Source organism: Sphaerodactylus townsendi, linkage group LG10 (genome assembly GCF_021028975.2).
Source record: "Sphaerodactylus townsendi isolate TG3544 linkage group LG10, MPM_Stown_v2.3, whole genome shotgun sequence".
Lineage (NCBI taxonomy): Eukaryota > Metazoa > Chordata > Lepidosauria > Squamata > Sphaerodactylidae > Sphaerodactylus > Sphaerodactylus townsendi.
Window position 1 is genome coordinate 77,504,011 of NC_059434.1, and position 27,639 is coordinate 77,531,649.

The following is a 27,639-nucleotide window of genomic DNA, read 5'->3' on the forward strand; positions in this document are numbered from 1 at the left end:
AGCTGGTTCTTTTTTAGGATCAAGATGATATATAAATTGTTAACATATCCAAACTCGTCCATTAGTGCCTGTGAAAGCGATAAATGTGCCAAAGCAGCAATAACATGATCGAGGAAAGTCACTGTGGTCGTTAGGACTGAAAGGGTTTCCTTTATGGCCCCAGCAAAGAGAGTGAGAGCTATAAAACCACCCCTTCCACTCACCCACCACCAATGCCCCAAAAAGACTTCAGCGGCATTTGCAAAATTTAAACATGAAACAAGGCGCATGGGTTGCTTCATGAGCAGAGGTTTCAGATTGTTCTAGCAGCATGTACAGGAGCTGCAAATGGGAGGAGACCAGTGGTGGGATTCAAATAATTTAACAACTGGTTCAGAGGTGGGATCCAGCCGGTTCTCACAGGTTCCCGAGAGTAGGTTACTAATTATTTGTGTGTGCCAAGAGGGGGTTACTAATTGGTGATTTTGCCATGTGATTTTTGCCTTAGTTACGCCCCTCATCTCAGCAGTGGCATGCAGAACTTGAAGCAGTCTAGCAGGAGGTGCACCGGCATGCGTGGCAGCCTACGCCTGTGTGCATTCGTTTCCCACCCAAGGACCGGCGCAGAGGCTGCGTCCTTGCCACAGCCCCGCCCAGGAATGCCCCGCCCCCGGAATGCCCGGCCATGCCCCTGTCGTGCCCCACCCAGCCCCATTGGTGCTACACCACAGTTTGAATCCTACCTCTATGGGAACCTGTTACTAAAATTTTTGGATCCCACCACTGAATTGGTTGTTTACAAGCACCATTTTAACAACCAGTTCTGCCGAAGTGGTGCGAACCTGCTGAATCCCACCACTGGAGGAGAGATTCCGTAAGGATGAGAGTGGTCAGTGGTAAGATCTCTTCATGAAGTACGGTGGGCTCACACATGGTCCCAATAAAAAGTCTGGACATGTTGTTGTGGATGAGCCTCAAGCTCATGCACCCTTCTTCCTCATGTACAGAATATTTATGTGGTCAAAGTTCTTTTACATGCAAGCCTCTACACCAGTTTTTCCCTGATCTAGAAGGCCCAAATTAGCCTGATCACATAACATCTCAGCAACTAAGTAAGGTCAGCCCTGGTTAGCCCTTGGATGGGAGACCACCAAGGAATTCCAGGGTTGTTCTGTAGAGACAGCTACCAGCACCACTGAACACCTCATCCTGAAAACCCTATAGGTTCATCATAAGATGGCTGTGACTTGATAGCCCTTTCCACTATCCCCATACCAGTGGTTTCTGCTCAAGTGACCTACATACCTCACGTTCACAGATTGCATCCATGAGACCAATTGTCTTTGGGTTTAAGCTCCTTTGTATGAGAACAACATTGAGTCTGCAACGCTGAGTCATAGTTTTGCTGATGGATGCAGATCATTCTACCCAGTGAAGTTGAAAATGACTCCAAAGTGGATTCTGCATGGACCAAAAACAGTGGTGTGAAAATGGTGTAAAAGGGTTTAAAATGGTGTAAAAAGGTTTACATCCTTTTCACACCGTTGTCACATCGCTGTTTTTGGCCCATGAGGAATCCGCCTAAGTCTTAGCCATACCAAGGTCTCTCTTTCTGCCTGACCAAATTGAATAGATATCCAGAATTCTCATGAACTGACACTGTTTTCACAAAGCTCCTTGGAAGAAAGAGAAATTCCACATCTGGGATATAAAACATCCAGAAGGTTTCACCTGCAGATTTAAGATAAGAAATAAGATTTGTATGTGTATCATTTCCTCCTATTCTTGGAGAAGGAAAAGAAAACTTATCCCTCTTCATTCTTCCCATTGACCAAGAGTGTGTCTGATCTTCTGACAGGAATCCTGAGATTTCCAGGTAGGGAATTTACCTGACTATGTTTGGACTTGGGCCTTTGGACTATCATATCCAAACAGTAGCCAGAAGTTCTGATGTGGTCATCAGATGGACTCTAATGTGCACATGGAATTCTTTGTTCGAGTGTACTGTCCCATTCACTCAAGACTTGGAAAACAGTCTATGCATGCAGAACACAGGGGCAGTCCAAATTTGCACAACTCTTCATGTGCACATCAATGCCCCAAGAGCTTTGTATGCTGCCCAATATCTACAATGCAATTATTTTTTATTTGATCACATTTTTATCCCGCCCTATCCCAAAGGGCTCAGGGCGGATTACAACAATTAAAACACAATAAAACATTTAAATAAATTAAACATTAAAAAGTATAAAAATGCCTACAGCATGCTAAAACAGTAGATTAATAAATAGTAGTAGTAGTAGTAGTCCTTATTTACAGTCAATGACCAAATATTAATAAATAGTATATAAAAAACAGATGGCGACTTAAAAGAATCCAATTGTCTCATCCCCGCTCCTCCCTTCCCCCCCTCCCCCCCCCCCCCGCCATTCTGGAGGCTGAGAGGAGCTGCTGGTGCTGGCTGGCTAGTTGGAAAAGGCCTGGTAGAACAACTAGGTTTTACTAGCCATGCTGAACAAAGATAGTTCCCTCAGGGTAATTTGTTCCACCAGGCCGGAACCAGGGCCAAAATAACCAATAACCTAAGAAAAGGCCAGTATCCTGAATATATATATTCAGGATGTTTTTCTCTCTCTTTTCTTATTTTCTCTCTCTCTCTTTTCTTTATGTTTTTCTTATGTTTCTCTCGCTCTTTTCTTATTTTGGTATTGGTGCATAGCTGGTAGGACACACCGGAATGCAGAAAAACCTGGCTCTTTTGCATTTAGGATGATTGTTACAGAATTCGAGTTGACCTTCAGGCGAGGTTAAATGCCTCTTAAGGATCAGCGCACCCAGTTCTTCGGCGTGCGTCACAGGCAGACTCGAGAATGTGTAACCTTAAGTCGGGATCCATCCCCACTGGATCAGAGAGCAAGTGTATCTAACAGCATGTAATTAAGTCATGTCATGTCGCCCAATTCAGACTGGAGGGCTGGGGAAGGGGGGAAAAAAACGCCTACAGTAATTGCATTCAGTTCATCTTGTAGCATGCTCCCAATCATAACCGCTAATTCAATTGCACACTCGTCCTGCCAGCTCGTCGCCATTAAGCACACATTTAATTACTTCAATAAAGGATTAATATGCAGCACACAAAAGAAAGGACACCGCGCGGTGCCAAAGCACACAGCTGCCTGGCCATTCCGCTCCGAGATAAAGCGAGGAATATCGCCGGGCAGCGAATCCGGTTACAAATACATCATTATTAGATGAACATTTGAGACTTTTATTTTCGTGCTTGTTATTCACTGCTCGGCATCTGTATATTTCCCTGGCGCGAGAAAGAGCTGTAAGTGCGTGAGTGACAGCTCTGCCATTGTTATCTCTAATACCGCCAACCGAGCTGCCCCCCCCCATTTATTTCCCCTCCTCATTACTCCCTTCCATACTTGTAAGGTTGCTCTTATCTTGCTTTCAGCCAAGTGCATGCAGCTCGGTACATTACAGCATCCTGAGATAAGGAGCCCGTCCTGACATTATTCCAGCTCGGGCTGCAAACCGCTGACAAGTGTAGCATGTGTAAGTACAAAACAGAAGGGGGGGACACAATAAAGCCATCCCTCCCAGGCCCCACCCCACCCCTCTATCCTCCCCAGACAGCCCATCAATTCTCCAGGATGTACACAATGATTATTGTAAGGGAAACAAAGGGCAGTGTCAATTCTGCGGTGTTAGAAAGCAGTCTCTCAAATTAAAACCATGTACCTAACTGCATCTGATGGCAGAAGCTATTTAGCGGTGATATTTTACGGAAAGGCAATGAAAGCAATAACTGCTTTATTTAATGTATCTGTTCAATCCAGCTGCCTTGCCCGGGCCTTAATAGAAGCTGTCGATCAATGTCAGCGCCTTTGAAATAACGACAGCAGACCGCAATAAACACAAAAGGGAAAGATAACTAAAACTACTGATCAGCCCCCTTGTTACTTTCTCGTGCACCGAGATTTGTCATTTGTTTGGGCTGCCCATAAGGACCGCAGGCGATGATTATCGAGGGAGGGGACTATCCAAAGGGAAGGGAAGGGAAGGCATCGGTGGCAGCGCACCAGGCAAAGAGGTCCATGAAGAGGAGCCGAGAAAGTCAGAGATTGGTTGGACAATTTTTAGTCAAATGCATTTGATCCCATGTGGCTGAACTCGATGGCTAACCCTCAAATCATGTCGCTCATATTGTTTGTAGCCTAGAAGTCAAAAATGGAATGAATGAGAAAAGGCAAAGGGAGCTTATTCTAGTACTCTGCTACTGCTGGATTCGAGTTACAGGGTTTATATCATGCTAACTTTCAAAACTTTTCACCAGCTGACAGTTCTCTTCTAGAAATAGATTAAAATTCTGGTTATTTCCTATAAAGAAGAGGAGGAGGAGGAAGATTTATACCTCATCTTTCTCTCCTGTGAGGAGACTCAAGGTGGTTAACAAGCTCCTTTCCCTTCCCTTCCTCTCTCCACCACAACAGACACCTTGTGAGGTAGGTGGGGCTGAGAGAGTTCCAAAGAGCTGGGACTAGCCCAGTGGTGGGATTCAAAAATTTTAGTAACAGGTTCCAATGGTGGTGGGATTCAAACAGTGGCGTAACCCAATGGAGCTGGGCGGGGCATGACGGGGCGTGGTCAGGCATTCCGGGGGCGGGGCATTCCTGGGCGGGGTTGTGGCAAGGGCGCAGGGCACGTGCGCCCCAGGTGCAGTTCCCCTTCGCCCCACTTCTAGATTCAAATAATGACTGTTTAAAGTATTTAAAAAGCAATATACCGTATGGTAGTGTATTATTTCTTTTTTATATAATTATATTGATTGGTTTTAAATAATAATATAAGTAAGGAGAGAAACCAAAAACGGTTTACAATTGTTAAAATATTACAAACATATCTAATTGTCTACCTCTCTCAACCCCCCCCAACTAAAACATCCTATATTGCCTCCTTCCTTCCCATATTTCCCTCCCTATCTACTTTCTACTTCCCCTTCAGATTCCTATAACTATCTTATCTATTCCACTTGAAAGAAAACTAACAGAGGGAGAGATCCAAAATCCTTAATCTAAAAGAGTAGTTTAAACTCCTCTCTTTCCAATATAAACTTCAAGGGGGGGAAAGAAAATGAAAAATCTTTACCTTTAATACTTTCCCAACCTTTATTTATTTATTTTATTTATTTATTTATATTTTAGATTTCTAGGCCGCCTCTTTATACCAATGAACAAGAAAAAATAGAATTACTATATATTGTATTATTTCATACAGTTCATACACAGATGGGGGGTGCCATGGGGCGTGCCATGGGAAGCAGCGGGGCCTGAGGGGGCTTTGGGGGGCAATTTTGCATCCCCCACTTGCATCCCCCACTGTACCCAGGGACAGAGATTACCCCCTTGTCCCTAGTGGAGTTAATCATTAATAACCGGTTCTCCGAACTGAGAAAATTTTAGTAACCGATTCTACCGAAGAGGTGCGAATAGGCTGCATCCAATCTCTGGACTAGCCCAATGTCATCCAGGAGTGTGGAAACACATCTGGTTCACCAGATAAGCCTCTGCCACTCAAGTGAAGGAGTAGGGAATCAAACCTAGTTCTCCAAAGGAGACTCCATCACACTCCGAGGTAGTCCATTCCACTGTTAAACAATCCTTACAGTCAGGAAGTTCTTCCTGATGTTTAGGTGGAATCTCTTTCCCTTCACCTTGAACCCATTACTCCTGGTCTTAGTCTCTGGAGCAGCAGAAAACAAGCTTGGTCCCTCACCAACACGGCATCCCTTCAAATATCTAAACATGGCCATCATGTCACCTCTTAACCTTCTCTTCATCAAACTAAACATACCCAGTAGAAGAGTTAGTTTCAAGTCCAGTAGCACTCTAGAGGCCAATTAGATTTGGGGTAGATGAGCTTTCCAAAGTAAAGGTTTCCTTTGTCCTACATCATTTCCTACTTCTATCTGACAAAGGAAGCTTTGCCTCGAAAGCTTCTATCCAGAAAATCTTATTGGCCTCCAAGGACTTGAACCTAGCTTTGCCTTAACTGTTGTGACTTTTGGTTTCAATAGGAATGAACATTCCCATCCAGGTATAGTGCTAACAATGTGCAGATTTAATAACAAACATGCAATCAGCATTGAATGTGGAAAAAAATGCAGTGGGCCAGCCAGAATTACATCACTGATGAAGTGGACTAATATCCACGAAACGGGCGTACACGTGGAAGCTCGCTTGCATAGTCGACTCTCTGAACATTTCCCTTGGTGCTCATGATTGTGTGAGACTAGCTTTGCTCTACCAGATACTTATGGAGGACTTGGGAGTTTTTTTCACATTTGTTGACGATTTTGCATGTTTCCTGCGAAAACTGCATGTTGCCAGCACTATAACTTATCTTGTCACTGGTTGTCATTGTTGCCCGGGTACAGCGTTTTTTGTTCTGGTTTCTTTTTTCCATTTGTGCACACTGTGGGCGTTTTCTCACTTACCAGTAGCTGCGCGCTACTGTAGGCAAGTAGCGCGGGGTCCCCCGGCACTCCCAACTACAGGGGCGGCAACAACACAGCCGCCCCGACACTGCCGCTGTCACGCCCCCTCAGAGCGCGTCATTCCTGGTGCTCTTCCAAACGGCGCCTTTTGATGACCCCGCACTCTCTGCATAGGGTCGTGGGGAAGCCCGGGCACGCGCCAGAAATGACACGCGCTGCTCTCAGGGGGGTCGTGGCAAGTGGGGAAACGCCCTGTATCTCTCGAGTTGTCATTCCCAGCCAGGGCCACCTATTTTTTCACACATGACAAGCCGCCAGTAAATAGCGCTGGATCAAGACCCACCTTTCTTCCTGGTGTACTCACATTGAGGGGATCATATTTTAGCAGAAGCACCTCTTTGCCCGCTCTCACACCTCCAGTTAAGCATCGTGTCTTCTAATGAAGCCTTTTAATAGCACTGTTGGCAGAAGTATTATGACTTATGCCGAGCTGATGTCAGAAATCCACGCTTCAGGCAGATGCGGCAGCCAGTCAGCATTCGTGCCCACCGCATAGTTGATCACCTTCGGCAAGCACTGACTTTTTAATGCTGCAATATTAATTAGTTTTATTATTTTAATTGCACAGAGCGCCCTGTGATCAATAAAGGCAAGCTTTTATCTCCATAATTGATCCCTTATTCATAAATATGCAGATTTTTGACCTCCCGCTCGCAATTTTTTTCCTTTTCTTTTTTACAATGGAAAGGGAAGAAGGTTATCCCACAACTAAGTGGGGCCCTATGGGAGGCCTCATCCCCGCACCATACCTGCTGACCCCGACCCTGGAGAAACGAGGCAATCCACTGAAGGACAGTGCCCCGTACTCCAGAGGTGGCCAGGCGGTGGATCAAAAGGTCGTGATCGACCATATCAAACGCTGCTGTAAGATCTAATAGAATCAGCAGTGCCGATCCGCCTTGGTCTAGCTGCATGCGGAGTATATCTGTGATGGCGACGAGGACGGTCTCCGTCCCATGTCCAGCACGGAAGCCGGACTGGAAGGGATCGAGCGCCGATGTGTCCTCCAGGAAACCCTGAAGCTGCTCCAACACCACTCTCTCAATTACCTTCCCCAGAAACGAAAGATTCGAAACGGGGCGGTAATTGGCCAGATCGCCAGGATCTAAGGATGGTCTTTTCAAGAGTGGGCGGACCACTGCCTCCTTCAACCCACCCTACTTTAGACCTGTGAAGACACTTCCCTTCTTCCCACAGGCAGGTGTGAGTCTTTGCACCTCCACCCAGTCATTGATGTCAGGTTCCATCCTGACAAGATACCGTGGATTGAAAATGGGATCTTCTGGAGCCAAGCAGAGGTGTAGCTCCAAGGGGACAGGGGGGTGCGATGCACCAGGTGTGCGCCCCTATGGAGGGGTGTGAAGGGCATGGTGGGGGCGTGGCATGGATGTTCGGGACTGGGGTGGAGGACACGCCAGTGCATTGGGTGCTTTCCCCCCTTGCTACATTTCTGTGCCAAGCCAATGTTGAACCTCTAAGCCATGCCACTCTATCGTCTTCAGATTAGGTGTGGGGGGTTTTCACACTTAGCTCCAATTATAACACAGTCCTAAGAATACTTTCTTAGCCCAACTGAGTTGGCTTCCATAGGATTCTGGGAAGATTTTATTACAATCGCACCATTCCAGCTTTAAGCTAGTAATCTGAATTGGGCCCAATATATTGACAGCCAATGTAGTTTTATTTTTTTAAAAATATATAGGAGATAAATTCTCTAAAGTGCTTGTCAATTGAAAACTCCATATAGCACAGATAATTTCATGTTGGCGGTGACTAGTATGGGTTCAGAAATTCTATATTTATTTATTATTATATTTATATACCGCCCTTCCCAAAGGCTCAGGACAACAAATATGACCTCAATAGTTCCTGTGTCCTAGTGGAGAGAAAAGATGAACCCCCCATTCTGCTGTTACTTGCATGATCATCTTTGGGCCTCTTTTCATACCTCCCCCCGCATTCTTTCTGGAAAGACATTTCAACTAATCACTGGAGCAGTGATTAGGAGCAGCAGTGGCATAGGAGGTTAAGAGCTCGTGTATCTAATCTGGAGGAACCGGGTTTGATTCCCAGCTCTGCCGCCTGAGCTATGGAGGCTTATCTGGGGAATTCAGATTAGCCTGTACACTCCCACACACACCAGCTGGGTGACCTTGGGCTAATCACAGCTTCCCGGAGCTCTCTCAGCCCCACCTACCTCACAGGGTGTTTGTTGTGAGGGGGGAAGGGCAAGGAGATTGTCAGCCCCTTTGAGTCTCCTGCAGGAGAGAAAGGGGGGATATAAATCCAAACTCTTCTTCTTCTTCTTCTTCTTTTCAAGCATATGCCCTTTTCAGCATGATCGATCCTTTTAAAGGTAGAGTAACTAGAAGTGGCACATTCTATATGAGCTACGACATAACCATGCATTGTAGAAGCTTTCCTGTAATATTCTCCCATTTAATAGTTCCTAACATTGTTTGTTTTACCACCACAGTGAACTCAGCTGACATCGGCAGCGAACTGTCTACCTGAACTGCGGAATCTTTTTTCCTGAGTGCTAAAAGCTAATTTAGAACTGCAAACACAGGCTCCTGTATCGTTTACTTTCCATTAATAGTTTCTTTCTCTCCCTAAAACAAGGAATCAGGATGAAGCTTAAATCTCCAAATCTTACTTACTTAGACTTAGTTCTGAAGCAGCTCCAACTGGGCCTTGCCGGAACTCATGGTCCTGATAAAAGATACCCCTTTATGCCCCCCACCCTACTTTAGACCTGTGAAATTGCCATAACAACATACAGCTTCCTTTTCCCTTTCCTTGAGTCACAGAAGAAGACTATGGTTGAAAGGTAAGCCAATAAATACAAATTTGCCTAATCATTTGCCCAAATCACAGACCCCAAGGTATGCTTGACCAAAACATCTTCACTTTAACCACTCCTGAAACATTTTACAGGTGTAATGAAGTGCCGCAAAAGACTAAGCAAAGGAATTTAGCTTCATACACTCTTTAGATTTAGTAACCTTCAAGGTTAAACAGGGCAGTGCTTTCACAGAATGAAGTACTGTTTGGTTTTGAGCAGAAATAGCAGACACTCAGAGAAAGGTCACAGGCACAGAAAAGTGAGATTAAAATCACTTTAATGTTGACTTTAGAGGGGAGGCGGGTAACTAGAGGTAGGGTACATAAAGCATAGGGGGTTTGGGAGCCCCTGTTAATTATTGTCATTACTCAAGAACAAGAAGATTCTAAAGGGCAAGCCAAGGACACCAGGACAGAAGAGACAGGACGAAATACTTTTTCACTCCATTAACCTTGCCTTAGGATAGCACCAAAGCCAAAAGCTCAGCTGGTTTCAAGCAACTCATGGGCTGCATCCATACACCACTTGTGAATTCTGCACAGCATAACTATAACATCTTTAGGATGTTATAAAAAGATCCATTGTTGGGGAAATTGCTTCCCTGTTTGAATAATTAGCAGAGTGAATAAGAGACCAAAAGAGACTGTTGCTGTGATTTTATAAAAAGAAGAAACTTACTTACTAAATCAGGGTAGGGTATACATGGATTATGACAGACACTTGGAACTCCTAACAACCATTTTGAGATTTTGTATTCCCATGGCATGGGAGAACACAAGTGTTGTTGTCCAAAACGGATCTTTTCCCCAGCTGCTGCATGGAGCTCTTGTCAGTTTCACGGTGATGCCTGCCATTTTGCATGCTGCAGGAGATTCTCCGTGGAGATTCCCCATGGAGGTTTCCTCTGCTTGTGTAACCTCAGCTTGTGGGTTCTGTGGGGCAGAACTTGGAATGAGTTTGCAACAACAATTTTTAAAAACAATATGGTTTACTTTCTTAACATATATCATCAGCATTTAATATCACATTTCATGGTCCTGTTCAGGTTGCATTTTCAAGTCCTTATATTTACAGTCCACTGATACTGCCAAGTCCAATTCTTCTTTGCAAGTGGGTTGGCTCCTGTAGACTCCAAGGGCTTGATGAACAGGATTCAACATGATGAAGGTTTCCAGGAGAACTCTCACCCATTACAACCACAAAAAGAAACCCTGAAACAATAAACTCCAACATTTACAACATAGCAAAAATAAACAACAACCTTCCCAGTAGTTCCCAACAACATTGCAGTTACCTTAACAAGGTGTTAAGGGCTTATAGAAATCAAGGTCCAAGTCTGGTAGCCTTGTCTCCTCCAACTACATGAGGTCTGCTGCAGCCTCTTGCTGCTTTGAGTCTCTACCCCTTACTGGGTCAACCCATTCTGAGCATGGGGGTTACACTTGCACCATATCTGTTTGCTATTTCACTGTCAAAAGTAGATGAATAAAGTTTGTGTAGCCTAACAATCCTGTGCATGTGTCTTTTTTCCTCTTTTTTGTTCTGAGGGGGCTATTTGCAAAGCTACGGCAACACAAATATGCACATTTGCAGCTTCTCTACTCATGTTGCCATAGCTTCACAGACAGCCCCATAGGACTGTACTGTTACAGGGGAAGAAGTTTTGAAGCCTTCAGACATCTGACGAACATGGAGTGGATGGCTTACCTCTCTTTACACAACTTATATATACGTACACACCATGATAAATTCATTATTCTTTAAGGCACTACATGCCTTTTAAATACATGCAAAAATGAGAAACAAGTATAGCAAAATCAAATGAAGTTTTTGAAACCAAAACATTACCAAAATATCAGCATATCCCCCAACACAGCTGCTTCGAATAAACATGGGCATGGACTGACCTCTGATGTAATATCAGTACTACATCGTTTCCTTGGCTCTAGTTGAGCATTTTCTAGATATTCTTCGACATTCTGTGCTCAAAATATACAGACTCTGTGGTTTGCAGCAGGAAAGAGCACAGATGTATAACTCTACTGCCGTATTTCCTACCCCCTCTGTGATCTCCTTTTTCTAACTTGCGAGAGCAAGAAATTTCCATGGGATATATTTATGAGGTGCTAGTACTTGTGTAACCTCTATCTGTGGGTTCTGTGGGGCAGAACTTGGAATGAGTTTGCAACAACAAATTTTAAAAACAAAATGGTCTACTTTCTTAACATATAACATCAAACATCAACATTTAACATCACACTTCAAGGTCCTGTTCAGGTTGCATTTTCAAGTCCTTCTGGTTAAAGTCTTGTAATGCCAAGTCCATTTCTTCCTGCAAGTGGGTTGGCTGCTGAAGACTCCAAGGGCTTGGTGAACAGGATTCAACATGATGAAGGTTTCCAGGAGAACTCTCACCCATTACAACCACAAAAAGAAAACCCTGAAACAATAAACTCCAACATTTACAACATAGCAAAAATAAACAACTACCTTCCCAGTAGTTCCCAACAACATTGCAGTTACCTTAGCAAGGTGTTAAGGGCTTATACAAATCAAGGTCCGAGTCTGGTAGCCTTGTCTCCTCCAAACTACATGAGCTCTGCAGCCTCTTGCTGCTTTGAGTCTCCACCCCTTTCTAGGTCAACCCATTCTGAGCATGGGGGTTACACTGACATAACCTCAGGCTAGCCCAATCTTGTCAGATCTCTGAAGCCAAGCAGGGTCTGCCCTGGTTAGTACTTGGGTGGGAGATCACCAAGGAAGTCCAGGGTCGTGAACAGAGGCAGGCAATGGCAAGCCACAGCTAAACATCTCTTGCCTTGAAACCATAAGGGTTGCCTTAAATCAGCTGTGACTTGACAACACACACACAATCACACCATTTCACCTTGGAGTGACATCTAATGTATGTTTAGTTATGACATATGAAATACTAATACAACTGATATAGCCCACCCTCCTCATCCTTCAACAAAATTTATTTCTCTTAAGAACTTGCCAAATAAATGTTGCTTATATATAACAGATTGGTTCAAGAAACAGTACAATCTCATGCCATAAATCCCACTGTGGGGTGACTATGATGGAACTGCTGGGCAAGAGGTACCATTGAAGTAACAGCAAAAACCCTCAAAACAGGAGTTCTGTTCAGCTGTTGCAATTTTGGTGCACCAACCTTGCTAGTGAGAGAACGATATGTGAATGATTGGGATGTTTAGCCACCAAAAAGGTACAGCCCACAGAGAATTTCATCCAAATTGGAGAGAAAGCAAAAACTTTTACAGATGGAAATGTGTATTGCATTGAAACTGTAAAGAATGGAATATAAATAAATAGAAATACATAGTTTTAGAAGGTAGCCATGTTGGTCTGCAGTAAGATTGTGGGGGTATGAACTTTTGAGAGGTCAGAGCTTCCTACAACAGATATAAATCAGATACCTGTATCCATTGGTGGGATGCAAAAATTTTAGTAACAGGTTCCCCTTGGTGGTGGGATTCAAACTGTGGCGTAGTGCCAATGGGGCTGGGCGGGGCACAACAGGGGTGTGGCCGGGCATTCCGGGGGTGGGGCATTCCTGGGCGGGGCTGTGGCAAGGATGCAGCCACTGCACCAGTCCTTGGGCAGGAAACGAATGCACGCAGGCGCAGGCTGCCACGCGCGCCAGTTCACCTCCTGCTAGACTGCTTCAAGTTCTGCGCTCTACTGCTGAGAGGAGGGGCGTAACTAAGGCAAAAATCACGTGGCAAAATCACCAATTAGTAACCCCCTCTCGGCACACACAAATAATTAGTAACCTACTCTCGGGAACCTGTGAGAACCTGCTGGATCCCACCTCTGCCTGTATCCGAAGTGGTAGAACCGGTTGTTAAAATGGTGCTTGTAAACAACCAGTTGTTAAATTATTTGAATCCCACCACCAAAACCGGTTGTTAAACTATTTGAATCCCACCACTGCCTGCATCTGACAAAAGGTGCTTTGCCTCTCAAAAGCTTATACCCGCCCCCCCCCCCAAATCTTGTTGGTCTCTGAGGTGCGAGGGGACTTAAATCTAGCTATGATGTATGTCATAACATCATTGTCTTAAAAAGACAGTATTTACTTTACCAAAACAAAACTCTGCAAAACCTGCAGCTTCTCATCCTGTAGTCTGAAGCAAGGAGCGCATGATGTTTATTTTTTATTATATTCAGAAGAATGCCATCTAGTGGAATTTGCTTTAAATTTTTGGAATTGCTTTAGAGCAGGGAGAGGGGGAGCATGGAGCAACAAGCATGCCAGCATCTCTTTTGACTTACCTGCATCTACCTAAGTGCATGTATAAAACAGCTCGCAGTCTTTGTGTTTTGGAATCCCTCAGTGATTACCATGACGTCCAAAGCCTCTGCACTGCTTTGCTTTAAACAGAACCCAGCAAGCCCCACTGTTTGGGACTGTTTACTTTTGCAAAGAGGCTTCATTTCATTGGCACGGCTTCTGAGGAGCTGTTCTCCTCTCTGAGCAGCTCCAGCACCCAGGTACCAGCTGGAAATGTATATTATGGTAAACAGTCGTCTGAAGCGACACGACAAGGTTCAAGGGCTGAACCTGAGAGGTCCTGGCCCTCAGCATTGCCCGAAGGAGAAAAGCTACATGGGATCCATGTGCTAGCCATGCTGAACTCCATAGAAGAGGACAGTATAAACAGAAGAAATCAATCCGTTTACAGTAGGACATAAGTCTGTACGCGCAATGCCCTTTGGTGCAAGTTCAAAGCACTTAGTGTATATTATTGCATTAACTGGATACACACACGAGGCTGCCCTTACGTTGAATCAGACCTTTGGTTCGTCGAAGTTGGTATTGCCTACTCAGGCTGGAAGCTGCTCTCCAGGGTTTCAGGCAATGGCAGAGGCGTACGGCCTAGAAGAAGAAGAAGAAGAAGAAGAAGAAGAAGAAGAAGAAGAAGAAGAAGAAGAAGAAGAAGAAGAAGAAGAAGAAGAAGAAGAAGAAGAAGAAGAAGAAGAAGAAGAGAAGAAGAAGAAAGAAGAAGAGGAGGAGGAGGAGAGGAGAGAAGAAGAAGAGAGAGAAGAAGAAGAAGAAGAAGAAAAAGGAGAAGAAAGAGAAGAAGAAGAAGAAGAAGAAGAAGAAGAAGAAGAAGAAGAAGAAGAAGAAAGAGAAGAGAGGGAGGAGGAGGGAGGGAGGGAGGGAGGGAGGAGGGAGGGAGGAGGGAGGAGGGAGGGAGGGAGGAGAAGGAGTTTGGATTTATATCCCCCCTTCTCTCCTGCAGGAGACTCAAAGGGGTTTACAATCTCCTTGCCCTTCCCCCCTCACAACAAACACCCTGTGAGGTAGGTGGGGCTGAGAGAGCTCCAAAAAACTGTGACTTGCCCAAGGTCACCCAGCTGGTGTGTGTGGGAGTGCACAGGCTAATCTGAATTCCCCAGATAATCCTCCACAGCTCAGGCGGCAGAGCTGGGAATCAAACCCAGTTCCTCCAGATTAGATACACAAGCTCTTAACCTCCTACGCCACTGCTGCTCCTATAGGGACATGGGGTCACCCATGTCCCTGGGTGTACATCTTTCGGTCATGGGGCGCTGGGCATCCCCCCCACGTGACAAAATGGCATGCGCCCCAGCTGCCCACCACCAAGCCTCACCTCCTGCCTCCCTGCAGGCCATCTCCTGCCGTCCCCAGGGCCTGGGGATAGCAGGAGTCGACCTGCAGGGAGGTGGGAGCAGGGCTCAGCAGCAGATGGCTGCGGCACCCGTCTGGGCTGCCCGCCGCTGCCCAACTTTGTGCCCCCAGCCTCCATGCAGGAGCCGGCCTGCAGGGGGCAGGGATTACTGCCCCAAGCCATGCCCCCAAGCCCTTACCCCTGAGCACAGGGGTGTGGGGGCAGGGGTTGTGGTCCCCAGGTGCCAATCCCCCCCCCCCGATACACCTCTGGGCAATGGTCTTGCACGTGTGAATCTTATCATATGCAAAATCGAGATCATTCCTGCCTGGAAATTATACCTCTGATTTGATCTCCAACCCCCTTTACCATTCACTCAGACATTTGAGAATTGCTTGCAAGCAAGAGGCACAACCGGGAGGGAAGGCAGGATAGTCTGATCTCATGGGATTTTGGAAGCTAAGCAGGGTCAGTGCTCGGATGGGAGACCTCCAAAGAAGTCTCTGCAGAAGAAGGAAGTGGCAAGCTGCCTCGAAAGAAAGAAAGAAAGAAAGAAAGAAAGAAAGAAAGAAAGAAAGAAAGAAAGAAAGAAAGAAAGAAAGAAAGAAAGAAAGAAAGAAAGAAAGAAAGAAAGAAAGAAGGAAAGAAAGAAAGAAAGAAAGAAAGAAAGAAAGAAGGAGGAGGAGGAGGAGGAGGAGTTTGGATTTATATCCCCCCTTTCTCTCCTGTAAGGAGACTCAAGGTGGCCTACAAGCTCCTTTCCCTTCCTCTCCCCACAACAGACATCTTGTGAGGTAGGTGGGGCTGAGAGAGTTCTGAAGAACTGTGACTAGCCCAAGGTCACCCAGCAGGAATGTAGGATGCAGAGACACATCTGGTTCACCAGATATGCCTCAGCTGCTCAGGTGGAGGAGTGGGCAATCAAACCCGGTTCTCCAGATTAGAATCCACCTGCTCTTATCCACTGCACCATGCTGGCAAGCCACCTCAGAAGACTCTGCAGAAGAAGGAAGTGGCAAACCACCTCTGTTTCACCCTTGCCTTGAAAGCCTCTTGCTGGGTTACGACTGGAGGTGCCTTTACTACATTTGCGAACTGGGGGTTCCTGATGAGCATCGAAAGACCTTGGAGTGGAGTGACGTCGGTACGGTGACGCAATGAAGAGACGAGACGCAGCGATATCATCTGGTGGAGAGACGCCAGTGGCAGGCTAGCGCGATCCGTGGATCTGGCTAATCTGCCGTACCATGTTCCCTGGCACCTTTTATTAGGGTTTGGGGAAGGTGGGAGAGCGGGAGAAAGTTGCGCAATTCATGGCCTGCGGGGGCAGTGTACGTGCAGGAAGAAACGTCTCCATCTGGGTCAATTCCACATCTGGGGGTCTTGTGACCCATGACTCAGGCATCTGGTGACCTGTGAGTCAGGGGGATCTTGTGATGTCGATACGTGGGAGCCCAGGAAGGCACAGATGGCGCAGGCATTCCTGTGCACTTTCTGAGGCTCTACTGGGTCCGCTGACGCACCCCTACATCAACTGGAGGTGCCTTTACCACGTTTGCGAACTGGGGCTCCTGATGAGCATCGAAAGACCTTGGAGTGGAGAGAACAGCATTTCTAATGTGCCAACGGGTGTTTTCTTGCAGGTCTATTTCAGTGGGAAGAATTAATGTTCCTTTACATGGGAGGGTTCTCTGATGAGGCATACTCTCCGCTGGAAACCTCGCTGGCCACCAACATTTAATTCCAGAATTTATAATATCTGCTGAATCCCCATTTACCCAATCACCTTGGAAAGCCATTTATGGCCGGGAAGGAAGCTGAAAGTGGGCAGAGCAGCATTATCCTCTCTAATACCTCCTCACAGCTCTTCCAGCCTCCCAGGAACGAAGCCGGTGTCAAAGATTTAATACGTTTTCACATTAGTGATGTCAGCACAAAATGGGCCATCTTCCCTGAATAATTTATCTCCCCGGTGCATAATATTCTCACTTCTCCCTCGCCTTGCCTTTTGGCTTTCACTGGTGTTGGAAGGGTAAATGGCTGTTAGTCTTCAAAAAAGAAAAGAAATAAAACCTGGGGGGAGGGGGGAGCCACGGAGCATCCTTACCATCAATCAATTAAAAAACACTTACCTTACACTCAACATGATTTATTTTTTGTTAATACAATCGTCTCACTATATCCTTCTATTATTATACCCTTAATTCCATTAGCTGTTCACTTAATGCTACCTTTAAAGTCGACTCCCCCCTCAAGAAAGCAAGAGGAAGTTGGCTTAAGGACAGAAAGGCCCATTTCATTCTGGAAGCTCTTATCTTTAAAGACTGGTAGGCTACACACACACCAATGCACACCCCTTAAAAAGACAGGCTCCGTCCCAAAAGATTTCACAGTTGAAGAACAGCCAAGGAATTAATTCATTCATTTGCAAGCAAAGATCTTGTTGGCTGTTTGTACTGCCAGATGGAATGAGCTGCCATTCAACAGGTGAGTGAATTCCATCCCAGGATCTTGGCAAATGCTCAGCTAGCCTTCCTCTTTCTCCTCCTAACAAATGGAACGTTGAGCGGCACTAAGATGCATCTAATGCAGAAGCTCCTAAGTGCTTTTAATCGAAGGGTGTCTGATGCCGACAGTCCATGCCAAGCCAAAATTCTCATTAATGTCATTGGGAGATTTGGCTGAGTAAGGAGTTGAATTCACAGGTAGCTTCGTTGGCTCTGGGCCATGTCCGATAATCTTAGAACAAGCAGCAACGAGATTATTATTGTGTTGGTGCCTGGGAATGAAATGCATGCAGAAGGCCGTTTACAAGATAAGGGTGAAGCTCGACAGAGGACTTTTTGAAGTGACCCCTATGGAAAAAAGTTTTGTTGGAATATCCAAATCACATGCCTGGCTACAGGTTGGATCCAGCCAGCTTTTTTGCTGATTTTTGCTCAAGTTTCCTCTTTTTTATAGCCCTATCCCACCTGACCTTTGTCCACACAAATTCCAGTATAGTTATTCTGGATGGTCATAGGGGTTCCTTCCTCCCTTTTTTCACCAGAGAAAATTTGGCTGAATTCAACCCTATAATTAGAACCAACAGAAGTAGTCCCCTTTAGTGTGTGGGAGCAGCAGTAGTGTGTGGGAGCAGCAGCGGCATAGTGGTTAAGAGCAGGTGCATTCTAATCTGGAGGAACCTTGTTCGATTCCCAGCTCTGCCGCTTGAGTTGTGGAGGCTTATCTGGGGAATTTAGATTAGCCTGTGCACTCCCACACAGACCAGCTGGGTGACCTTGGGCTAGTCACAGCTTCTCGGAGCTCTCTCAGCCCCACCCACCTCACAGGGTGTTTGTTGTGAGGGGGGGAAGGGCAAGGAGATTGTAAGCCCCTTTGAGTCTTCTTGCAGGAGAGAAAGGGGGGATATAAATCCAAACTCCTCTTCCTCCCCTTCCTCCTCCTCCTCCTCCTCCTCCTCCTCCTCTTCTTCTTCTTCTTCTTCTTCTTCTTCTTCTTCTTCTTCTTCTTCTTTACAGACAGACACACACACACACACACACACACACACACACAAGGGTTGACATTAGTTGCTTCCCTTTAATGCAGTACCATGAATCTACACTATTTGTATGAACACCATCTGGTGGTAATCTGATGGGTCTTTCCCATCCATTCATTACCCCATCTAGAGCAAAAGCAGCAACTGAAAGAGCACCACAATAATTTCTACCTATGGAGTTCTGCTACCAATACATATTGCAGGTCTTGATGTTATTCCATCAGGAGGAGACTCCATCACACTCCGAGGCAGTGTATTCCTGGCCACCATTACATGATTTTCCCCATTTTTTTGAGTTCTGTGTTGAATCAATGCTTTGATGCCAGGGCCGGAGTGAGGGGGAACTTCGCCCAGGGTACATGGGCGCCCAGCCATGCCTCCGCCCACCCCGGAATGCCTACGGAATGCCCCGGAATGCCACCGCCATGCTCCCTCATTGGCGCACGCCTGGTGCATCACGCACTCCCTGTCCCCTTGGCATTACGCCACTGTTCGATGTTTCACAGCCTTGTGCTGCATTCTATCCTCCTCGTTGACTCGGTGCTTCGAAGATTAGCCCCCCCAAAAGTAAAAGAACAAACAGAGAAATACTGCAGATAAACAGGTGAGGGGGAACTGAGTGAGCTCAGAAAAGGACACTGAGGAGAAAGTTCCAGAAAGTAGAGAAGCATTGGAAATATAGTCAATAGATTGCACAGCTACTGCAGACGTTTTCAAGATGTTTAAACCAGAGAATTGTCTCAGAAAGGAATTAACTGAACATGTTTTAAGGCTGGGGAAAAAACTTTTGGGAGTAAAAATAGTGCAGAACTCCATGAAGGACACGTTTTATTTCCTGCCTCAAAACAGTTTAATGGAATTGTGTAGAAAGGGCCACCATTTGGCTCTGAGTTGATCCGGTATGATCCCTGGATTCATTTCAAGATGCAGATGTAGCCACAAATGAGATGTCTTGGTGATTCATGAGTTACCCTTCAAGAAAGGTTGACCATCAATGAAAGACTTTTTTTAGTTGATTAATTACAGATTTATATATTACCAAGACCATTGTAGAGAAGTTGCAATATTTTTATTTATTTAGATATGGGCAACATAATCCAGAGGCAAATCACCCTCTGGAAGTGGCATGGGGAGTTCAGCGAAAGTGCCCTCTCCAGGGCACTTACGCTGATGGAGGGGCAAATCCCTCTGCACCCAGCCACTGAAAGAACAGACATGAACACACGGAATTGTCTTATTCCAAACTGATGGAATTATCATTATCCAGCATTATCTACTCTGACTGGCAGCATCCCTTCAGGGTCTTGGGTGGTCTTTGACATTATTTATTATTATTTATTTATTATTTTATTCGATTTTTATACCGCCCCATCCCCGAGGGGCTCTGAGCGGTGTACAGCATTTAAAACAATATAATTAAATAACATTTAAAAGCAGCGATAAAAACTCCCAATGCGTTCACAAATTAAAGCCCAAAGTTAGATTTAGGTTAAAATTCAAGATATAGAGTGGCGTCCAGCGATCCAATAATATAAAAACCCTCCCTCCCCACGATGAAGGGGGGCATGGCGAGTCTCAGTGATGTAATTATGGCCCAGATGTTAAGGGCTAAAGGCGGGGCACTATTAGCGGCTGGATCCTCCAAAGGCCCGGCGGAACAGCTCCGTCTTGCAGGCCCCGCTGAACTCCCCAATTTACTACCTAGTCCTCTTAGTTGGAGATTCCATGGATTGAATTTGGGGCCTTCTTCATTCAAAGCCAATGCAGCAGTGGCGTAGGAGGTTAAGAGCTCATGTATCTAATCTGGAGGAACCGGGTTTGATTCCCAGCTCTGCCACCTGAGCTGTGGAGGCTTATCTGGGGAATTCAGATTAGCCTGTGCACTCCCACACACGCCAGCTGGGTGACCTTGGGCTAGTCACAGCTTCTCGGAGCTCTCTCAGCCCCACCTACCTCACAGGGTGTTTGTTGTGAGAGTGGAAGGGCAAGGAGATTGTAAACTTCTTTGAGTCTCCTGCAGGAGAGAAAGGGGGGATAGAAATCCAAACTCTTCTTCTTTGCCACTGTCACAACACTTTCACTATGTGAAGTTTCTTGAGAGAATGAAGTATCGGTTCATCTCTATATATTCCCTGAACTTTCAGCAGAGTTTACAAATGGAGGCCGGGGCAAAATCTGAGTTTTCCGCCCCACCTCCCACCCCCCAGCTCCATTTTTCCTTGATACGGGGGTGGAGGGGAGAGGGGGAGAGATCACGCCATCTGCCGATCTCACAGAGGAGCGCCAAGTTGGCAATGGCACCCAGGTCTACTGCCCGGAGCCGGTGGCAGGGCGCAGGTCTACTGCCCGGAGCCAGCAGAGGTCTACCGCCCAGAGTCTACCGCCCAGAGCCAGGAACCACGCCACAGGAGAGGCCGGCTGCAAGGACCCGGCTGGTGCCCGGCACCGCCTCACATGATTAGATGAAATGCGCCCAGAGACATGCGACACCACGTGTCCCTGGGGCGGTTTGCCCCTGACTTTCAGTCCAGATTTAAAATATCCAAGAAGCCATGAGAGAAGAGTTTCAATAACAACAAAAAAAATCTTGAGAGGCCAGAGTCTATTATACCTCTTTAATTAACAACATACATATTATAGAAGACATCCTCTGTAGGACAGTTTAGAAAGAAGGCATTTTATTTGTTTGTTTGTTTGTTTTATCTTTCCGATTTATGAGTCGCCCTCCCCAGAAGGGCTCAGGGCGACGTACAACAGAGAAAGATATACAAAACTTAAAACTCTTGCTATTAAATAAATACAGATCCAATAAAATCATATACAATATCAACAAAATACAGATGGCGAGAAGCCCCCCCCCCCCGAGTCCACTGTAGGCCGGGGTGATGGAATCATCCTGGCTGGCCAAAAGCCTGGAGGAACAGGTCCGCTTTGCAAGCCCTGAGGAAGCTTAACAAGTCCCGCAGGGCCTTGGTCTCCTTAGGCAGCCTATTCCACCATAGGGGGGCCATGACTGTAAAAGCCTGACCCTAGTAGAGGCCAGCCGGACATGTTTCGGGCCAGGGACCTCCAATAGGAACTCCTCTGAAGACCCCTGAGGGCCAGTGGTGGGATCCAAAAATTTTAGTAACAGGTTCCCATGCTGATGGGATTCAAACTGTGGCATAGCACCAATGGGGCTGGGCGGGGCATTCCGGGGGTGTGGCCGGGCATTCCGGGGGTGTGGCCGGGCATTCCGGGGGCAGGGCATTCCTAAGCGGGGCTGTGGAAAGGATGAAGCCACTGCGCCGGTCCTTGGGTGGGTAACGAATGCACGCAGGCGCAGGCTGCCACACACGCCGGTGCACCTCCTGCTAGACTGCTTCAAGTTCTGCGCGCTACTGCTGAGAGGAGGGGCGTAACTAAGGCAAAAATCACATGGCAAAATCACCAATTAGTAACCCCCTCTCGGCACACACAAATAATTAGTAACCTACTCTCGGGAACCTGTGAGAACCTGCTGGATTCCACCTCTGCTGAGGGCCCTAGCAGGGCAATATGGGGAGATGCAGTCCCTCAAGTATGTAGGCCCAAGGCCATTTTATTTCCTGTAATGTTTTAGGAAGTATTCCAGATGGTTCTATCACATAACACATCATGGTAGCTTAGGACTATACTTTGCACTGAGCTGTATTTAAACAGATTGTGACCAGCAGAGTTTGAATTGTCCCTCATTCCATTATCTATTATGAAACTCCTTCAAACCTGAACAGAAAGTCTTAGCAACGCATCCAAGTCTCCCTGGCAGATCGAGAGGTACATTTTATTCAGCGTAGCTGGCACTGTGAGCAGCAGTAAAATGGCCCCTAAAGAAATGGCATTCCAATTTGTTATTGATTTACTTTCAAACTATATATAAATGGCCCTTTACAAAGATAATTACCAAAAATTCTGTCCAAATAAAACCCCGGCACTTCATAAATATCAAATTGTCCTAGAGCTACATATGTACCATTTGCCCTGTCTTTATAAATATTATACCTTGAACACTGAATCTTCTGTTAGGGAATGTCTTCCTAGTCCTACCCAGATGTTTGATTTTAAACACTGATCTTTCCTGCTAAGAGTAATTCAAACAAACTTCCCTCTTACTCCAGGCCTCACATATAAACAAAGTCGTGCCACACGCAGTCTCGGTGGAACCTGGGGAAATTTGTAAACCAGTGCTAGAAAAGGCCTTTTATCTGGTTCGTCCCTCTGACAACATAATGCTGGTTCCTAACGTGGAGAAGACATCATGTTTGGCAAATCCTTTGTCAGACTGTCACCAGCATAGTAATTTCAAAACAAAAGAGAAGGTCCTACAGGGCGCAGTCCAAAGAAGAGTGGGTGGCTATTGGGAACTGTTTGTGCAAAACATTTTTAAAAGCCCTGCAGGATCAGACCAGTGGTTCATCTTGATCATAGGTGTCAAACTCGCAGCCCTCCAGATGTTATGGACTACAGTTCCCATCATCCCCTGCCAGCATGATGCTGGCAGGGGATGGTGGGAACTGTAGTCCATAACATCTGGAGGGCCGCGAGTTTGACATCTGTGATCTAGATCCTATATGACACAACTGCCAAGCATTAACCCTGGAGTATCAACAAACAGTGCACAGAGGCCAAGATCTGCCCCTGATGTTGCCTCCTAGCATGGGTAAGCAGAGATTTATCTCCTCTGAATATGGAGGCTGCCCTTTTCATCATGTTCAATCTAACCCACGAATAGAGGATTGGCAGTGGCAACTGACTAGTCTGAAGAAGGTCCCGTGTTCAATCTCCGGCACCTCCTATTAAAAAGGATCAAGAGGTAGGTGATTTAAAAGATCTTTACTTCCATGATGCTGGAGAGCTTTTGCCGGACTGAGTAAGCAGTACTAACTTGAAGGATCACTGCTCTGAACTGGTGCATGGCAGCTTCATGTGTGTCCCAGAATGGTGTAGTCGTTAAGAGCAGGTGCACTCTTATCTGGAGAACCAGGTTTGATTCCCAGCTCTGCCACTTGAGCTGTGGAGGCTTATCTGGGGTACCAAATTAGTTTGTGCACTCCAACACCTGCCTGCTGGGTGACCTTGGGCTAGTCACAGTTCCTTGGAGCTCTCTCAGCCCCACCCACCTCACAGGGTATTTGTTGTGGGGAAGGGAAAGGAGATTGTAAGACCCTTTGCGTCTCCTCACAGGAGAGAAAGGGGAGATATAAATCCAAACTCCTCCTCCTATTCCTACTCCTCTCCTCTTCCTCCTCCTCCTCCTCCTCCTCCTCCTCCTCCTCCTCCTCCTCCTCCTCCTTCTTCTTCTTCTTCTTCTTCTTCTTCTTCTTCTTCTTCTTCTTCTTCTTCTTCTTCTTCTTCTTCTTCTTCTTCCCCTCTCCTAGCTAGCTACATTGACTCTCCAAAACCTCAGCCATGGGTCTTGCCCAGTCCTGATACCTGGGATACTTTGAGTCAGTTATTCCAGGGACTGAACCTGGAATTTAATCCATGCAAAGCAGTATCACTGAGATGGCACCTATACCCAGGGATGTAGCTTCATAAAACAGCTCACCCTGAGCCCTGCTCTCCCAGTCCCTATACTTGCATCCCAGCCCTGAATTTGGAACTAGGGGCGCAGCAGAGCTCACCCCACCCACAATCTCCATCGGAGATTGGAAGTGGCAAGGCCCTATTTGACTCTGGCCCTTTGCGAGGCTTAGGTCCAGCGTTAACTGCAGGCTTTTCTGGTGGCCACCAAGTGTTTTTAGAATTGATTGGCTCTGCATATTTTTTAAAATGTTCTTTTGGAAACAGATCCCATCACTGCACAAGGATCTGTACTGTCTGTTGTGGTCAAGATCTGTGTTTCTCTTTGTAACATCTCACTGTGACAGGCCTCTAAAGATACCAGTCATAGCTGTGGACAAAACGTTAGGAATAAAAACTACCGGTCCACAGCCACACAGCCCATAAAACCCATAAAAGCCCGTTGATGACAGCCATGAAACCCTTTGATGATCTGTACTGTGTTAAGCTGTGGCAATCATTTTGCGGCTGGCTTCGCCTCCGACGGCAGCCATTTTGTGGCAGCCATTTTGTTGTTACGCTCACTGTGGTGTGTCAGAATTCCAAATGGTTGGGGAACCTTGTTTAAATGGAAGCCTTCTGACAGCTCCATCCAAACTAATTTGAGCCTCCAGAAAAGGAACAGTATAGTGAAAGGACAAACAAATAAAATAAATAACACAAAGCTTCCAATTCTGAGAATTTGAGTCCCAGAGAAAAGAATGGGTACCTCTCTGGTTGTCTCTTTGATGACACAAGTCTGACTTTTTATAAACCCAAAATAGTTTCCAACTTTGCATCATAAGCCAAGTTTTTGGCTGTGCGGAAGAGAAATAAGCACAAGTCACCAAGGAGGAATGGTCTACATATTACACACACAAGGCACCATTGTAAGCCCTCTGACTGGAAAGGAAAGGTAGAAGAATGGCATGATGGTTTAATAAGATTTCAATGGTGGGATCTTTTAAATTCATTACAGGACTAATTAGTCCAGTTATTAAACAATTTTTTTAAAAAAATCAGCAATCCAAGATTAACTTTGACAACTTTGCAAAAGAGCCCAAGACAAGTTCTTATGAAAGAAACCTTAATCAGTATTCCTTTTTAACAGCAGGGGCTACGGCCTTGCCAAGACATTTTTTGCTATGAAGTCAGTTTAGCATCAAAGTCCTAAATGATGCATAAAGATTTCATGGCTCGGTTTCGATGTTATGACTGATCAGTGGCAGAAGAAATGTCTTTTCATTTGGCTGAGATTGCACCGGAAGAGTCATAGGGTGTGGAAAGAAAATGCCACCGCACATAACACACCACATGCGCTTTTTCTTCATCTCCCCTCCCCCCTTTAAAAACCATCTGTCCATCTAAGACGTTTTTCTCCTACTGTGAACACAGGTCAAACTAATAAAACATCATCCCTTCTCCCTCTCCAGACTGGGACAAAATCATCTTGGTCTTCATAGTGTGTGTGTGTGTGTGTGTGTGTGTGTGTGTGTGTGTGTGTGTGTGTGTGTGAGAGAGAGAGAGAGAGAGAGAGAGAGAGAGAGAGAGAGAGAGAGAAGCAGAGGTGGTTTGCCATAGCCTTCCTCTGCAGAGTCTTCTTCAATAGTCTCCCTTCCAAGTACCCTGTTTGGCTTGCAAGATCTGATGAGATCTTGCCAGCAGCGTCAAGGACCCCCTGTCCCCCATGGAGAAGGAGGCTCAGCTGCCTGCTCCATGGGGGGGCAGAGGGGGGAATGGCGGCGGTGGCCTGCTCTCACTGCTTAGAGCTGCTGTCCCGAGCAGGGAAAACTTCCTCTGCCCCGCTCCATGGGGCAGAGAGGGGATGGTGGCCTTCACATTTTCTCGCCCCTCCCCCCATGGATCCCTGCGGCATGGCCACCCAAAAGCACCGTCATAACTTCTGGATAAAGTAAGTGGTGGCGTGCCGGGGTGGGGGGGGGGGGACTCAGAGGCCGTCCCGGGCGCAGCTTTGCTTAGCTACGCCTCTGGTGGCATTTCATTAAGACACACAAACTTAAATCTAGACAATAACTTAGGAAGGAATTTCCTAAGTTATTGGGGGCATAATTGACTGTTGGGGGCATAATTGACTGAGTTAATTGACTGACCTGTCCTGAAGTCATAGATAGGTATGTGGCATAGCGAGTGCGGGCATGGGGGGGCTGGAGCGCTGGGTGCCACTTCCTAGGGGTGCAACATCTCCCCCAGCACCTGCACCCATCCCAAAGTCCAGGGAATTCAGGCAGAATTGCAGTCGAAGCCTGTCGAGCAGGGCTCAACCCACCCCCAATCCCCATATGAAAATTTGGATCAGGCCCAGCTGGTTCTCATTCCACCCTCCATTTCATGTGGAGATCAGGTGTGGGGCTTCAGCCAGCTTGCCCCAACCCCACCATGTGGAGGTTGGGAGCAGCAAGGGCCCATTTGAGCCTGGCCTTAGCCAGGCTTGGATTGAGCTGGAGGCTCAACAACAGCCAGCCTCAGTCTGAGCCCGGCTTCCAGCCTGCAGCTTATAACTTGATCCAAGCCTTGCTGAGGCCAGACTCAAACAGGCTCTTGCCACTCCCAATCTCCATGTTGGGTTCGGCGGGGGGGGGGGGGAGAGGCGAGGCCAGCTGGCTTCACTCCTGACACTATGTCCATGGTGGCGAACCTTTGGCACTCCAGATGTTATGGAGTACAATTCCCATCAGCCCCTGCCAGCATGGCCAACTGGCAGGGGCTGATGGGAATTGTACTCCATAACATCTGGAGTGCCAAAGGTTCACCACCACTGCTCTATGTGGAGACTGAGGATGGGACAAGCCCCACTTACCAACCTCAGCTGTGTCCCACCTCAAACTCCCCAGGTGGGGAGTTTGGGGCAGGAAGTCTGCGGTGGGCATAGGCTAGCTGTATGAGGCTCCTGCAGTAAGCCCTGGGTGCTATTTTATTAAACTATGCCCCTGGTTGTATGTCAATCAGAAATTATTCTAGCTGCCTTTGGTTGGCCAGGCCCTAGGGAGATATGGATCTGGGTGATTATAAAGGTCTGGAAAGGATTGGGGTTTTAGACAAAAACACATCCATGCAGTCCATTGATTTAGAAGGTTTTCCGGAGCCACTAGAGCTACCCTCACCCTGTAGCCAGTCTGAAACCAGATTGAAAGGGGCCAAGTGCAGATGAGTTATCTAGCAAGACCCTGAGACATTCTGCAATCAGAGACGCAATATTCTGCCACTAATACCTCAGTTACAATTTACATTTAATCTATAGCTAATCCATGTTAATGTTGTTGTTAGCACTGAGTATGGGAATAGGCCATCCACTTGAAGTCGCCGACTGATGACTACACACAATACCACATACCATACAGTTCCAAAGTCCTAGCATTAGTACTGATATTCAGTGAATCATCAAGAGGCTGTTTTCCGTAAATTTCGGGGATTGAAATGCTGGCAACCCTGAATTTACAAGAGAGAGAAGAAAATAAGGCCTGAGGAGGGT